This window comes from Brassica napus, chromosome C1, assembly GCF_020379485.1.
Source record: "Brassica napus cultivar Da-Ae chromosome C1, Da-Ae, whole genome shotgun sequence".
Lineage (NCBI taxonomy): Eukaryota > Viridiplantae > Streptophyta > Magnoliopsida > Brassicales > Brassicaceae > Brassica > Brassica napus.
Genome location: NC_063444.1, coordinates 35,564,554 through 35,580,243, shown reverse-complemented (window position 1 = coordinate 35,580,243; position 15,690 = coordinate 35,564,554).

Genomic DNA, 15,690 nt, shown 5'->3' with positions numbered 1-15,690 from the left:
CATAGCGAATGGATCTATTAATTTGACTTTTAGGCTCGGCCATTACTTGTGTGTGTGTGTTTTTGATACAAATAAATTTGCATTTCCGTTTTTAGATTTTTTGAAGTACAATATGCATGTGCTGCCCAAATGTTGTGGGATGCATAGAACATTAGAAGTTTAGAACTGATATAAGGTAGAAAAGCAAATTTCCATTCTCAGGAGGACCTATTCTAGCACTTGCTGAAAGGCTTTCTTAAGTTGATCTAGAAACGTTATCAAGTGTCTCTTGCACATGAAAAATCTTTTACTTAAATCGAAGCAGCAACCATCTGTCTATGGACCTATGGCCACACATGCATGAAAATTTAGCTTCGAGATTTTACTTGTTTTTTAGCACATGTAAGAAGAAGAGACTTCTCTTCAGAAGGCAATGTCTGCATAAAGAAGTAGAGATGTCTAGAATGGGAATTGTCACAACTAGCAAAAAGTATTTATGCTTTATGGGAATCTCTAAGAAAAACATAACTCACAATTGAGAAACAAAGTTGTAAGTTTTGTGAAACCACTCTTTTCTCAAATCCTTGCCAATTGATTTTGACGGTTTCTATTATGCAACATAGAAATTATTATGGCTAAAGATTTGACCAAGATGAAGTTTACACAATGAAACCAGAACCTTCTTGCATCTTTGATGGTTATAGATGAGACAATGTGTAACGCCCTGCCCGTCCACGGCTAATGGGCCACCCACGCCTGTTCACTCGGCCCGTATTTCTCATTCCGTTCCAACGGTCAGTGCGTTAATTTTTCCAAGATCCGAAAGACTTGTTTATTGACCCTGCAATCACCACATGACATTCCCCGGTCTCACCTCACATGGTATCGCGAATCACTTCCCGATAGGTTACATCCTTCCACTACTCCAATTCAAGCACACTTAACTCAGGAGTTCTAAACGAATGTGTGACACTGTGATGGAAAAGGTAAGTAAACTTTGGTGACATACGTAGCCAAATAAATTCACTTAAGTCTTTCCATATATCACAACTTGGGATGTTACAATTCACCTCCTCTTAAAGAACGCAACGTCCTCGTTACGCCCCACGACAGGTCTCAAGACGCCTCTCGGGTCAGAACTGAGATGGCTAACCAGCTCTAATACCACTTGTAACACCCCGACCGTCCACAGCTAATGGACCATCCACGCCCGCTCACTCGGCCCGTGGGCTCCATCCCATCTGACGGGCGGTGCGTTAATTTTCCAAGGCCTGAAAGTCTTGTTTACTGACCCTGCAATCACCATCCGACCTTTTTCCGTGCTTTAGCCTCACTCGCACGGTATCGCAAATCATTTCCCGATAGGTCACCCATCCTTTTACTACTTCAACCCAAGCACGCATAACCCTGGAGTTCTAAACGGATGTATGATGGAAAAGGTAAGTCAACTTTAATGATATAGGTAGCCAAATCAATTTTCTTAAATCTTTCCATATATCACAACTCGAGATGTTACACAATGTTTCTAAACTAACATAGTTAATAATGTTAGTATCAGCCAGTAATAAATATTGACATGTATGTATTTAATTGCAAATCCAGGAGTAAAACTCTTTTGTTAAAAATAGAACAGTCTAGTAGACTTGAGATGATCCTCTAGCCATGATCTCTTGTAATAAGCAGATGTTACACGAGGAGATGACCAAGAATACAAATAGTAAATAACTATTTTTGTTTTGCAAGTTATAAGACGATGATGTCTACTATACCCATCTTCTTGCAAAAAGCTCTTCAAGTATGGTTTCTAGCTCTAAAAGAAGTTCAATTGTTTCCCCATTGTTCAAGCTTAGCAAGGAGATCTAGCAGAGCTAAATCTGTTTATGATCTCATGACAATCAATACCAGAAGGTCTTTAAGCGACACTTCCATGAACACTATTAAGCATGAAAAGAGAATGATGATATATAAAGTTAGTTTTTTTCTTACGACGAATAGCATGGGATTTTATGACGTGTATAATGTGTTTCCATTTTAGGTCCTTTTTCGTTTACACTATTATAGTTTGGCTTAATACTTTCTAATTGTGCATTATAATCTTTCTCGCACTAACCATTATTATATGAAGTTTTATAATCTATTTTATTGGTCACTAAAATTGAAAATGAATAAAGAAAGAATAAAATAATATAAATATATTTGAAATATTTAATTTATTCAAAACTAAAAAATAACATAAACTTTTACTATTTTATTATTTTTATTATTTGATAAATTACAAATTTATTTTACTGTTAAAAATCATAAAATAACTAACTAAAGAAAACTAGAGTACGACACATAATTTAAACCTAAATCTCCAAAATCACAAAGAAAAAAGAAAACACTATAGCAACACTAGTTCAATAAAGGTCTGGAACAAAAATGAATGCGGTCAAGCACCAACGCAAAAAGCCAAAAAAACAGATCAAAGAAAAAATAATCACCGGAAGACCAAAGTCACCACGAAGCAGGAAAACACATGCCTAAATCATAACCCCCAGATAAGAGGTAATAAGCACCTCACAAACAAAACAATCACATACAAGGCGCTCATGCCAACGAAGAACCACAAAGCTTTGTATAGAAGAGACCAAAGCTCCAAGAGGCTAACTCTACACACTTATACCAAGGGAAGAAATAGAAGAAGAAAAACAACCTAAATGAAGGAAAATGGAAGCCAACCACCGAGAAACCATAGCTCAAGTTTGAGACAAGAAATAATCTTCCAAGCCCACGAAAACATACACGAAGGAAAACACTATCCAAACCTAGAGTGGCAAACATGGCGAAATGGAGAGCCACCAGAGATACAACCATCGATGAAAAGTGCAACGAGATGAGAGAACAAAGAGGGAAAATGAGACTAAACAAACTCAGCAAACTGTGGAGCCATCCTAGAGCTATGAAGAGAACATAAAAGTCAGATCACCAAAAAACAGATCTTGAAAACCAAGACGAGCATGGACTATCAACGATAAGCCAACTACGGAGAAGACAACATTAAAGACAACTAAACTATGACCCAACCCAAAGAGATGTAATTTCTAACATTGCCCAGATCGAAGGATCAGAAGAAGAGGACAAATATTAACTAGAACAGCGTACAACACCATGATAACAACCTCACAATCGGAAACTCATAAACATGATCTAAAACAAATATCAGATAATCTCACAGGAGAAGAAAATGGAGAAAAACAAGAGAAACGAAGGTAAATCTTTTTTCGGTGATGGTAAGAAACAACACACACAGAAATATAAACAAAATACATAGATAGTGACGGCTCAAGTCAAAATATGCAGAGACGGCAAAAAACATCATAGAAGAATAATGTTCACTACAAAAAAAGAGTTAGATTGAATCATTTATTTTTAATATTTGCATTAGTTATAAATGATACAAGTGAATTTTACATCATTTATTAAAAGGACTCTAAAAGTGGTGATTCAAATAATTTACACCAATTTAAACATAATTGATGTTAATATTTTGAATATTTTGATGTTAATATTTTGAATATTTTCATCACTTAATTGATACTAATATGTGTCAGTTGCAAAAATTGATGTTACCTTTTGCATCATTTAATAAAAATGATGAAATTATTTACGCTAACTATTATAATTAATGTTGAATAATTTTATCAGTTACAATAATTGGTGTTAAAGTTAATATGCATTTTGTAAATTTTAACGTAATTTAAAAATATTGTTTGATTAATGAAAAATTTATTAATAATCCTATAATTATTAGTTCAATATTTAATTATTTTCTTATTGATTAATATTTATAGCACAAATATTTTAAGAGAAAATCCTTATGATAGTCATTTTTAATTTTTTGTCATAAAAATAACAATCAATGAGAAAAATGACCAAACGAAGTTTTATTAAAGAGTAAAAATACATTTATACCCTAGGGTTAACTAATCTATACTTACAGTTTATAGTAAAAAATAAAAAATAAAAAATAAAAAATAAAAAATAAAAATTTTAAAATAAAAAGACTATTTTGTCATTTTTTTATTGAAAGCTATTGTGACAAAAACTTAAACATGATTATTTGAGAGAATTACCCATATTTTAATATCTAATAATATTTTCTCAACAGAAAAAAAAATTAAAATATTTTGAGTTAATATTAATACATCAAAATAAAAAATTAACTATCATTTACAAAAAATGAAAAAAAAAACTTAAATCAAACTCAATCAACATTGATTCCAATCGTGTCTATATTCTTACTTTGCTTCATGTTTCTGGCTATATTTCTTCCACCTGAAGTACAAGGATTGTAAGTTTCTCAATATCATCACACTTGAATATCACGACACTTAAATATATTTCCAACCTACAGAAAGTAGAAGAAAAACAAAACAGACTAAATCTATTAGAACAAGTATTCAAAAGTAAGCCCTTAGTCAAAAAAAAAAAAAAAAGGTATTCAAAAATATAGATATCATAGACTTTTGAAGTACCTTTTTCTGTTTCACCAAACATGTAGAAAGCATATTTTTTCCAGTGATTAATAGTCCTTCTCTCTGTGCTCTTTAAGTTCACCATATCATAAACATTCTAAATAATGTAGAAAAGATATGAAGATAACTTTGTCAAAAAGTTATGAAAAAATAAAAAACTAAACATGATAATAATATAAAAAAATACTAGATTTTGATCCGCGCTTTAAAAGCGCAGAATAGTATGCATTGTAAAATTCTAATAAAAACTTGTCAAATTTTTTGTTAAGAATGATAAAATGGTGGATCCACCTTATTTAGATTTGTTTCATTTTTGGCGAACACACATTTATGTCTTGACCGTTTGAACCCATTTACTTTTAAGTTCTTAATAATTTTATCCATTTAGATTCATGTAATTGTATTGATCATCTATTTAAACCGGTTTGAGTTAATTTTGAGTGACCAAAATCATTTTGTTTTTAGAAAAATAGATTTGTATTGTATTTTTATTATGAAATGTTTAATTCATTTCTAAAAAATTGAAAACAGTGTTTAGATTTTTTATTTTGAAAAAATAGAAAATTAAATCAATGTAATTCATGTATAAAATTTTTAGTATATACAGTTGTCATGCTTAGCGGGTTCAAAATAATGTAAATTTAGTTAAAAACAATAAAAGAGAGTTAGTAAGAAATTGATACACATAGAAAATATACTTTATGAAAGTGAATCGGCCTCCACATAGATCAAACGAAATCAAATAATTATTTGCAATAATTTTTAACCAAGATTTGAGAATATTAAATTAATTTAAAATTAGATATGATTGTATATATATATATATATGCTATTTATAAAATCGTTTTTGTTAAGTATTAAATGATTGAAAGATTGCAATCTTTTCAATTAGCTAAATATTAGGTAATTTAATGTAATACCTACGATTTATACGGAAACTCATATTTATCATATTTTTTTTTGTAAATTCATTTATTAAAATTAATTATATTTATGAGTAAAAAAGAAATGAAAGTAGATGTGATTAAAAGGTTATTTCAAATTTTAATTCATATAGGTACTTCAACTTTAATAATATAGATAGGAAAACATGTTAAGCTATTTTAATATTTAGGTTGTTAGTATTTTTAGGGAATACCTTAGAGCGTACAAGGATTTTCAAAATTAAAATATTGTTAATATTTTAATATTGTGGCTTTTTAAAATGATGAGACAAATTTGGTTACCATAATTTGGAAAATCGTTTTAAATATATTTATATTTTCCAAAACCTATTAAGATAATAATGATTGTTGACATGCCATATATATAGTTTTCCATATATATATAAAATCTGTTATATTTCTTGCCAATTTTAGTTCAAAATTCTAAAAATAAAGAGTGTTATTGTTTTGTAAATATGATAAAAACTCAAGGGCATAATCTAAAATTTTAAAATAGGATCTTTCTTTAATAGTATAGATTTTAGAAGATGAGTAAGAGAGATCATCATCAGATTTCAGAAACAAAAATTTTAACTGTTGGAAACGATTTATCAGAGGGGAAGAAGTTGAAGAAGATGACTAACGCGGTAACTAAGAGGGGATAGTGGGTTATTAAAAACAATTTTACTAGTTAAATTTTGAGATAAAATCAATGAAATAGTGGAAATCCCTATATTTATGGCAGCAAATTTATTTTCAATGCATATCATATTTTTTTTTTAAATACTGTGAAATTAACTACTAGTACTTAGTTACGGCAACAGTTGTATGATCATAGTAATTTTCCTTTTTCCAGCTCATTTCTTTTTATTATTTAGATATTTTTATAGAGTGTACATACATTTATTTAAAACTTGATATCTTTTATTATTAAGGTTTTCAGTAAATATTTAATAGCTGCTACAATTTATTAATTCAAAATATCAGATGCTTTTTTCAAAATTATCAACATTGGAATTCATTTAAGAATAAAAAATAAATGTTGGAAGATATAAACAACTAAAAGATTATTAACGTTGAAATTCTTTTAACTTAATTATATTTGTGTAATTTTTTTATTGATGTAAGACTTGTTTCGTTTATTTAAATGATGTTAACTTTGTATCATTTCTACGAGTAATATTAACACAGATTTATATATGTATCAGTTTTTAAATGATGTAAGCTCATATTTTGTATCAACTTTTCAAAAATGATGTAAATGAATGGATATTTGTATCAATTTTATTGAAAAGATGCTAAATAAATAATACAAAAAATTATTTATTTTAACTGATGTCATAAAACACATTCACATAAACAAGTCAAACTAGTACCACTTATTTTATGATACTATTTATGTGATCCAATACATGTTTTTTTTGTAGTGGTTCAATGTTGTTAGAAAAAGAATAATGTTTAAAAATGTGAAAATATAAAATACAATTTTGACGCTGAAACCATAATGTTAGAATCAACAAATGCTTAAATGCAAAGTTATTGAAATTTAATATGCTTTACATCAGAAGTTCAATTCACCACAAACAAATACTACTATACACACATCAGCACATTATCGAAAAGACAAACACATAATATATTAACCTATAACTTAATACTACATAACACAATAAAATACTAAATCATGCTCTTCACGTATAAATATTGACCACGTAATTACATCATCCAAAAACATCATACTTAACAACAATAAAATAATATTCCGCCTTTTTCACACCCCTGGTATATATATATATATATAATATGTTTTTGAAATAGTAAAACTTAGTTCTTTATTGTTGCAAAGCCTCTTCGGCCCCTAGAGTTTTTGCGCATCTCTTTAGTAAACCGTTATTGACTCCAACTAAAACATCCCCTGCTACACACTGCTTGCTATGTTTCTTCCAAAAATAAATCTTTTGTATTGTATCAATACTTCGTCTAATAAGGTGAATCTTGTCCTCAAACTGAAATTCTGGGAACTGACGTGCAAAATCTCAATCCAAGACCCAAGAACACTCATGATACGGTAACTCAAACCACTGAACAAATACTTCTAATCGGTCATCCTGAGCTGTAACAAGTATCCAAAACCTTCTTGGATATATAAGAGAAGTCTGTAGGAAGAGATGTGGCAAGAAACCCAACCCAACTGTACTTAACTATGAAACATGATATACTGGATTGTAGCTTAAACTCTTATGTAATTTCTAACAATAAGACACTTTGCCAATATTTTCTATAACCAGAGCTGTGCTCATCTTGTGTGAAAGGAAACTGACTTGGGCCCTAACTTGTATAACACACTAGATTTTCAACTCGCGAGTTTATATTAAAAATTAGTTTCTTTTGTAAATAATTATATAATAAATGATATATAAATCGCAGACATAAATTTTTCTATAAAATTGTATTCAAAGTATGCTTGAATATTTCTCATATTTAAGTTTTGATAAAATTTTGCCATTTAAATAACAAACATCCATACCTCTTTGTTTGTATATGTAAATGTATATCTATATTTTATAAATGTATTTATATTCTTTATCAATCATATTTTAAAAAGATACAAAGATTGTCGATGCGCATTAATTAACACTACACTATTATAAATATTTTAGTTATAATTTTATCTAGTTTCTATTCGAATGACATAAAAGATTAATTCATATGCACAATGTCCAACTTTGCTTTGTATTTACAAAATTTTACAGTGAAAGTATGCTTATTATATACTTATTGTGTGCATATATGTATTTGAAATATTATTATTTCGTTCTTTTAAATGCATCTCGAATAGTATAATATCTAGATTTAGCTCTTAATCATAATAAATATTCTGATGAAACTTAAATAATATTAAAAAAATTTCTTAGATATAAGAAAAGGAGAAATATATATATAGAATTTTAAACTAACATTAAGTAATATTTTATTTATTAAAATAAAATATACAAAATCTAGAATATGAGATATATATTCGACTTGATCTAGTTACATTATATATTATGCTGGGAATATTATGTTTTATTAATTCACAAATACTTATTTCTAATCGTTATAATTTTGTCAAAATTTCATTTTTTCAGTTTTTTATTAATATTTTTAGATAATATAGTCTCTAATTGACGAATATATGATAAATATTCTCCATAATGTTTTTTTGGTGTTGTTGATATTATATTTTAATGTCAATATGTATAAAGTAATATAAATTTCAACTAATTTATTTGGAGCCTACTTAGATTTTTTATGTTTTCATATATTTTATTAGAATTGTTCATAAAATATCTCTTTTTATTGGAACTTATGTGAGATCATTTTTAATTTTATATGTTATGTTGATTGCTTTAATAAAGTTTTATAAGCATGGATCCTATAATTTTATTGGTGAATTAGATTAAAGGCTTATGAAGAGGCATCATGTACTTTGGTTTACTGTGAATAACAATATTTTAAAAAATCTTGTAGAATATTTTTTTTTTAAGTTTGTTTCATAAAAGCCTATTTGATTAAGTTTACAGATGATTTGAATTACAATTTTCTAAAATCATTGTGTCAAACCATAATATAGTACTGTTATTAAAATGTTAATTGTTGATGAGTAAACAACTATATTTCATTTTATTGATAAAGACCAGTATGAAAACACATTAAACGGTTTAATTAACAATATTTGTCTTACACAAGTGGATTACTTCTATCTTTATTTTTAATAAAATTTGTAAATTTATTGTAAACCATCTAATTTCAATTTAATCATATATTTTATTTTGATGTATAAGCTATTTGTATATCTTGACATACTTTAACATAAAGTTTATAAATTTTGTTGATTTTAATTTTTGAAGGAGCTACCATATATAAATCAAGTTTTTATTTTTTCTCCTTTTTTGTTTATCTTAATTAATATTTTTTAAATTTTATTTTCATCGATTGGTTTTTTATAAGTTGTAAGATTTATAAAAATACTAAACTATTATGATGATTTGGCATATTTTGTTTATATTTTCAAATTATATATAAATATTTTTAATAGCATATAGGTAAAAAAAGTTGTGGACATGATTTTGTTTTTTTTTTCTTTTTAAAAGCTTTTTCTATTTTAAGTTTTAAGTAAGTTAGTATCAATAGCAATATAACTTTTAACATATTTTTTTTACATTTTCAATTTATATTTTGGTATTTAATTATTTTTAGATACATGATTATTTTTTACTTTTTATTTATTTTAATAGTTTATTCTTTTTGTTAGTTTAAATTTTATATTTAATTTTTAATATTTAGTCTATGTATCAACTTAGTTATTTTTAATAAATTTTATTTTTCATTTTATGTAAGTGAAATAAAGTTTCGAAATTGAAATTTAGGAAATCAAATTAAGTTGCTGATTTTTTTTTTTCTAATGATATTTGTAAATTATATTTGAGCACTTTAAAATTAAATAACATATAGCCTTAATTTTGAAATCACATGTGCTTTATATTTATATTTTTTTATTATTTCAATTCTTATATTCAGTAAGATTTAGTTTTTGTTAGTTAAATTTATATTCGGTTTCCAAAGATTTAGTTTATATATCAAGTAATGACGATATCTGGGGAATAAGCATCGGCTAACTATGTGTCATCAGCCGCGGTAAGGGAAAATGGCTTATTCATGCCCGCACTATCAAGTCAGGGAAAATACATACCCAAACAATATTAACATGCCAAAACATTCCTAAACTAAATAAGAATTTGAATTGCATACCTAAACTCATAATAAATAGTTACAACATGCTTATAGCCGGTTATATGATGAATTGGACTATTTTTTAAAATGTTTTTGTAGTTTAGTCCCTATAATTATATTTTTTTGTTAATATGCCTTAAATAACTTAAATAATCAAATTTATCGTATTTATAATTTTAATCTGAAAAGTACAATTTTATTTTTTTTACCAGATTTTAATTAAATTTAAATATTAAATTTAATTATTTATCAGAAGTTTAGATAGTTATCATATACAATATATTAATTAATTTAGTTATCAAAGTATATTATGTACCTTATTAAAACACGAAAATTAATTATAAATAATCTTACTCATATGTAATATTTACAAGAAATACCACTCAATTTATATTTATATAAAATTTTCTTTACAAATATAGTCATTCAAATTTTAATCAACATAACTAAAAATACTCTTTAGAAATTTGATTTTACAGTATAGATCTTTAATAATATTACCGTTACTTAATAAAAAGAAAAGAATGGCTAGTTAACCAAAAATAGTTTCGAACGCAACATCTCAAGAAAACAAATATCGCACAAAACCACTAGACCATATTACATTATTTTTATTTTGCTACAAAACTAGTATGTAATATTAATAATACACAAAAAGTTTACAAAATTATTTCCAGATTAATTCTCGTATAATTACCAAATAATTGATTCGGCGCTAGGTTAGGGTCAAGCGCACACATTATGCCTAGTGTAATTAACATTGGTTTTGATAATTACAAACAAAAATTAGAAATTTTTAATTTTATTTATATCACGCAAGCACATAATAAGATTTGCAACTAAAATAACCTAAGAAAATATAAAAAAATAATTTATAAACTTTAAGAACTAGTGAGATTAAATCAGGCTTTAAATTATGATATTTTTTTATGTTGTTTTCTATTTATTTAAATTTTTTGTATCAAATATTTCAATATGAAATAATAATAAAAATAATATATTTATATTATTAAATCTATTTTATTTGATAAAAAATATTTCTATTTTATATATCACCATATATTAAAATTTATTTCCAATTTTGAAATTATAAATAAGGTCAATTTGATGATTTTAATTATTTGTGGCACTTTACAAACAAATAAAATGATAAAACTAAAAGATAATAGTTTAAAAAAATAAATCAATAGATTTTAAAATGGACTGACACGTGTCAGTTACGAGGCATGTTTTAGGTATTTATTATGAGTTTAGGTATGCAATTCAAATTCCTATTTAGTTTAGGAATGTTTTGGCACGTTAATATTGTTTGGGTATGTATTTTCCCTGGCTTCATAGTGAAGGCATGAAATAAACCGTTTTTCCGCAGCGGTAATACAGAGGATGCAAGCGTTATCCGGAATGATTGGGCGTCCAATAGCCATTACAGTTAAAACCGTCTATCATAAGGTAGTCCAAGGAGGGAGTTTGCTTTACCCAACTTATTTTTTGATAACAAGGCAGAAACCTCCAACTCCCATAAAAAAACTTTCGCAATTGGCGATGCTAGGTTTGATGAATTCTCCTAGAAGGAAGATCAAAAATCTTGATACTTTTAATGATTTTGCCTTTTTTGTTGACTAATTTAATATATCTTTTTTTATTTTGAAAGTTTTGAATTTTTTAAAAATAATAAATAAAATGATGATTTGACATATTTTCCTTGGTGTTTTAAAAATACATTCTCAATGATTTATAGCATCAATTTATGTATAATATATGTTATTTTAAATATTTTCAATAGCATATAACCTAAAATCTGAAAATAAATGATTTAAATTTATATAGTTATAATTTTAAAAATTCTTGCATTTTAAATTAATTATTATTTTTATTAGTTACTTTTATGTTAAATTTGTAAAATCTGTTGTATATTAAGTTAGCTTATATATGATGTTCTACTTTTTTAACTTTACCTTATTTTATATTGGTTTATATTATATTTTGAAATAAACAGTTTTGATATAATCAATATTTTATAAATAGATAATAAAGATTTTGAGGTGTCATGTTGTGATTAGTGGTTTTAAATCCTATGTAGGCACATTATCAATAAGTAAGTAAATAAACAATTAAAATTTTTAAGCGAGTTGTAAAATGTTAATATTTATTTTGTTAGTTTAAGTTAATATATGGAATATTAATTTTTTTTCAATATAATTTTGGAAATATTAATATTTTCTATAAATAATAAACTAATATAATGATGTTTCATGATCGATTGTTTTAAAATTCTATGTCAACGTTCTCAATGGTTTATATAGCGCTTTTACTTTTGATTTTCCATTTTACTCTAACAATTAACATTTTAAAGCAAGTTGTAAAATGTTAATATTTATTTCGTTAGTTTAAGTTATATATGAAATATTAATTTCGTTTTTAATATAATTTCGGAAATATTAATAATTTCTATAAACAATAAACTAATATAATGATTTATCATAATATGACTAGTTGTTTAAATATAATTTAAAACAAAACAATTATTTATCTTAATTTTATTTTTAATTAAATAAAAATTATATTCTTATTGTTCAAAAAATAATAAAATATACAATAAATTTTTACTTTTAAATATAATTTACAGCATTTATGCACATGGCGTAGGAAAATACCTAACAAACGTTAGTAGCGAAGTGATTTGCTTATGTGTCGTTACCACATTCCATCTCAACAAAAACAAATGATATAATTTTTGAAAAACGTAACATGACTTTAATATAATTGTGACATGTACAATTGCTTTTATCAAAATTTATGTGTTTGGCAAGATTTGTTAAATATGATAATGGCTAAGAACTCATATATCACCATTAAAACAATTTTCTGTATAAATACTCATTTTTTACAAGAGTTTTAACATAAAGTATAATGAGAAATTGTCAAAAATACCACATTCATAGTACCAATTTTCATGTTTACACTAATCATTTTTACCCTCACTTTTAATGAAGGGTAAAAGACATTTATAAAGGGTTAACTAATATAGAGTTGAGAAGAGGGGTAAGGTGTTTGGAATGTGAAATTTAGTATTATAATAAATATATATATAACTACTATTTTTTTTAAAAAAAAATCAAAAATAATTTCGATTTTCAAAAGGAAATTTTGAAAAACAGATTGAAAAAAAAAATTATAAAAAGTTCGAATTTGAAAAAGTATAATTCGAAAACATAAAAAAAGATTTTTTTTAATTATTTATTATATATATATATAGACCAAGGGTATAAGAGTCTTTTGCTACTTAATGAAGAATATATTTTTGAAAATGTCTCTTTAGTGGTGGTAAACATGAATAATGATACCAAGAAAATGGTAAACTTGAAAATTCTCCAAGTATAATTAATAACTCATATATCATCATTAAAATTGTGTATATACACCATTAATAAAAATTTAACCTAAATATAATTACGAATAAAAAAAATCTATGTTAACTTCATATTTTGTATAAATATTGTTTTGATCCAAATTAACTCTAAGTGTATCTTAACCAATACCAAGTTAAAGCAGTGCTCATCAAAAATAATTTAATGATAATTAAATGATTAAAATTTTATGTAAATTTGGTGGTTTAATTAGCAAATTGATTGTTACCATTTAAGCCTATTTAAATTAAAGAAACAAAAAAATTTTTTATTAAAATTTACATAATTAAACATATATTATTTAAAAGTAGAGGATAAGTGACATATTTTTTTAAGAAAATCATTAAATATCATAATAAAAATAATAAAATGATTCTTATAAAATGTAATTATATTTCTCTCAAACTAGATAAAATAAAATTAAAATATAAACCAAATGAAAAGAAACAATAAAATAATCATGTATAAACGTAAATAATTTTTTTAAAATACAACAATATTAAAATTAATTTTTTCGTTTTGCGCATGGTGCATTAAAACTCCTAGTTGTGTAATCATAAGTTTACACTATATAATCCTATAAAGTAGTTTTACATATAATATGTTATATGTTCTCTTTTATTAACTAGAAAAATAAATAATAAATATAAATCTAACTATATATACACTAAACAAGTGAATACTATGTAAAGTGAAATTGATAAAAATAAATGATTAGCCACTAAATTACCGTATTTATTTATTCTTACAACTAAAATCCAAAATTTTATTTTATGACAAAATAAGAATAATATATGAGAACCAAAAAAAATATTTTTACATTCTTTCTTAAGAAAATATAATTAAATAGACAACTAATTAAATAGTAATAGTTAAACATTGATTATGAAATGTTAAAATTTTAATAAAGATTGAAAAACACATTAATTATATGTTGATTTTTTCTTAGAATCTGGTTTTGAAGGTTAATACGGGTCACCGATTTTACCGGTTTCTAGCCAGGTTTAACCAGTTTTTCTTAAATTTGGGTTTTAAACTGAATCAGACTTTGCTTCTTCAACGATTCACAGTTGGACTGGTTCCACCAGCCAATCTAGTTCGGTTTTCAAAACACTACTATAACTTCATATGGACCATATAACTTAGCAGCCAAATTCTGGCAGATCCAACGGACATCCCGCATGTGTTTATCAGCCTAGTGTTCATGCACTCATGAGCTTGTGATGATAAAAATTAAGGCATGATATAAGTAATGGATTTGGATAACAAGCTTGTCACTTATGAATTCACACAAAGAGTTAAAGAAGAAAAGTTAAAGGAGCTGTTTGTTTCACCAGCCAGATGAGTCATCTGGATGGAGATGAGAATGTTGTTTTGTTAGACATAAAATTCAACTCATTTGAAGGGCTCATCTAAATGAGTTTTAGAAATTTAGGTTTAATTTTAAAGTTCATCTAGTTGAACCAATTTGGAATTGCACTAAATGGGTTACCCGTTCAGTTGTCCACACAAGAGGTGGACTAAATTTTGGAGTAGGTACGTAATAATATAATTTCATTATTTTGTTTCAATTTCTTCAATTAATTTATTACTTATTAATTTTATATAATATTAATTCATATTTTTCAGGTTGTCTCTAAGAAAAAGTAGACACACTGAGTAATCCATTTACTCATGTCCTCCTTTTTCAGTTTTCCCTGTACGCAGCAATGGATATGGTTGGGTTGGTGTTTATAACCAAAGGCAGTGCATCCGTATTTTTGGGATCAGTAACGGGTAATGTTGAAAGGTCTAAAACGAGTAGACGCTTGCCCATAACACTTTACTCTGAACTCTGGATCAGATAGGGGGAGATGATAGTTACAAAAATGGTGATGTGCTTAGGAAAATTTGTCGTCGTATAAGAACATAATACAACTTTCTTGGATGCTTGACGGTAGTAATTGGTGATAGGTTGATAAAACTTATACTATCATATATTTTTCTATCTTTCAGATTGTCTCAAAGAAAAGAGACGCACTCAGGGAATACGATCCATTAAGATGTCCTAAGGTCGACATAGTCTTATTTCCAAAGATAGGATGACGAGAC